This window comes from Chelonia mydas, chromosome 4, assembly GCF_015237465.2.
Source record: "Chelonia mydas isolate rCheMyd1 chromosome 4, rCheMyd1.pri.v2, whole genome shotgun sequence".
Taxonomy (NCBI): domain Eukaryota; kingdom Metazoa; phylum Chordata; order Testudines; family Cheloniidae; genus Chelonia; species Chelonia mydas.
In genome coordinates this window covers 1,968,181-1,970,747 of record NC_057852.1, presented here as the reverse complement: position 1 = coordinate 1,970,747, position 2,567 = coordinate 1,968,181, and the positions used below count along the sequence as shown (strand labels likewise).

Genomic DNA, 2,567 nt, shown 5'->3' with positions numbered 1-2,567 from the left:
CAGACAAAGAGAGAAATGTTCTCGCTTTGAGGGTGGGACTCCCTGCCCTTGGCCAAAGACGAGCACCTCTCCTTGACCTTGGTCGCTCCTTCAGCTTTTCTTTCAACAGGGAGCCCGAGAGCTCAGGTGCTGGAGCGCTGCGTTTGTCAGTGAAGCTCGGTGAGCTCCAATGTCACTCGGCACTTCTACCAGCAAGTCAAAACACAGGAAGGATTTCCTCCTTTGACAATCCTGGGGTTGTCTGAGGGTCTGTCCACACTGCACACTGAGCCTGTCTCTATGTGGCCTGGGCTTGCTGACTTGTGTTGCCAAGCCGGTGTTTGAGCATCCAGACTGCAGGGGAAACTCAGGCCTCACACTGTGTCTATCTGTCAAGGTTCCTTCCCCACTCTGAACGCTAGGGTACAGATGTGGGGACCTGCATGAAAACCTCCTAAGCTTACTTTTACCAGCTTACAATACGTCGAAGGCGCGGACGCACACACGTCACACACACACGATGACACAAAACGGCACACAACACGACACACAAAAATACACACGATACAAACACACACACAACACGACACAGAAAGCATCACACACAAAACATCACACACACGACCCACAACATGTCACACACACGCACACACAATCAACACAACACGGCCCACAACACGTCACACTCACACACTCACCACCTGGAGTCATTTATTTTGTTTGTGTGTGTCGGTGTCCTGTGTTGTGTGTGTGTGAGAGACGTGTTTCTGTATGTGTGACGTGTTCTCTCTGTGTGTGTCGGTGTCGTGTTGTGTGTGTGTGTGTCAGTGTCGTCTGTCGTGTTTTGTGTGTGTGATGTTTTGTGTGTGATGTGTGTGTTGTCTTGGGTGGCCACACAGGCGTAACACACAAACAATTCCCCCCCCCCCCCCCGGGAGCAACAGTGCACTGTGTGTGGCCAATTCAAGGTCATGCACAAAGCATTTCCTCATGGAGCAACAGTGACCCCGGGTGGCCCCTCAGGGTACTGCACAAACCATTTCCCTCACGGAGCAACAGTGACACTCGGTGGCCACTCAGGGTAATGCACAAATAATTTCCCTCCTGGACCAACAGTGACACCGTGTGGCCACTTGGAGTAATGCAGAAAGCATTTCCTCACGGAGCAATGGTGACACTGCGTGGCCAATTCAGGTCATGCTCAAATCATTTCCCTCATGGAGCAACAGTGACACCGGGCAGCCCCTTGGAGTAACACACAAAGCATTTCCCTCACGGAGCACCAGTTGCACAAACTGAGTTTAATAATAATAATAATAAACAAAAAATAGTTTCACTAGAAAAGGTAGATTTTCAGTGATTATAAGGGATAGCAAACAGAAGAAGGCAGATTACTAAGCAAATACAAATACACACGCATACTAAGCCTAAGATCTTAAAGAGACTGGATTCAAGAAGTTATTTCCCATCCTAAATGTCTTTCGGCAACTTGAAGAGTTTCTGTAGCTTAGACTTCCCGTTGTTTCTCTTTACAGACTAGACTCCTGTCTTAGTCTGGACTTCCCCCTTCTCATTTCCTTTGTCTCTTCAGGTACTTTCAGCAGCCTTTCTACTGCCCTGCATGATTTTCGTCCGCTCCGACTTCTCCATGGCTCCCGAGACCTCACCTGTGGGAATGCACACCTACCCGTGTCCTGTGAAGGGTCACAGCACGAGGAGAGAAGAGGAGAGAAGAGAAAGAGAGAGTTGGCGAACACATGAGAGAAGACAGAGAAACATGAGAGCAGGGCAAGCAACTCACCACCTGGAGTCATCCTCTTGGATCCAACCTTCAGCTGTGGAGAAGACACCGTTCCTGACCAGAGAAACGAGCAGCCTCTGAAAATGGGGACATTTTCTCCCTCGTAACCACAGCTGATCAGGAACCTTTTCTTACAAACCGAACCCTAATTTACGGGGCTTCCCTACCCGGACTCAGGTGGGGTGTGAGCAGAGTCCTCACCAAACCAGACACTTACCTCACCGAGACTGGCGATTGCTCGGCTCCCAGATGGAGGCCTCTTGCCTGGCATCACCAACGGTCACAGGCTCGCTGCTCTCACTCACTTTCCGTCGCATGAGGGCAGTAGACTCTGAGGCTTGACTTCTTTTTCCTTGGTACTAAACCCAGCACAAGGGGAAAAAACAAGTAAGTGACCATCTCAGTCGGCAACGTCTCGTAGGCTCCTCTGTTTGCCTCTCCCACACGGCGGGGATCCGCCCTCCACTCTCCTCCCGTTACACCTTGAGCATCACAACCAAAAAGCCCCTTTTCTAACGGCACCCCACAGAGTCACTCTGCTCAGGAGACTCTGGCCCCTCCCCAGGCTTAACCCCCCCGAGCCCCGTCCCCGGCGAGGACGCCCACGGCCGGTGAGGAGGACGACGGCGAGTGCGGACGAGGAACTGGAAGCACTGACCTCGCAGCCAGGTCTGCAGAGGGCAGAGAGCGGAGGCCTGGTTCCGCCTCCTTGGAAAGAGGCCCAAGCGGCTCAGGCCCCTCCTGCCGTGTTCCCCTCCGGCGAGAGCTCCGGCACCATTCCTCGCCA

At 52.4% G+C, this 2,567-nt stretch overlaps 1 long non-coding RNA gene across 1 annotated transcript; it reads right to left on the bottom strand.

The window, feature by feature from the left end:
• Positions 1 to 1,618: 1,618 nt before the first annotated feature.
• On the bottom strand, positions 1,619 to 2,345 carry LOC119566039. Its single transcript, XR_005225018.2, has 3 exons — positions 1,998 to 2,345; positions 1,781 to 1,857; positions 1,619 to 1,673 (listed from the first exon to the last, which is right to left on the bottom strand). It is a non-coding gene; the product is annotated as an uncharacterized LOC119566039 (long non-coding RNA).
• Between the last annotated feature and the right edge of the window lie 222 nt (positions 2,346 to 2,567).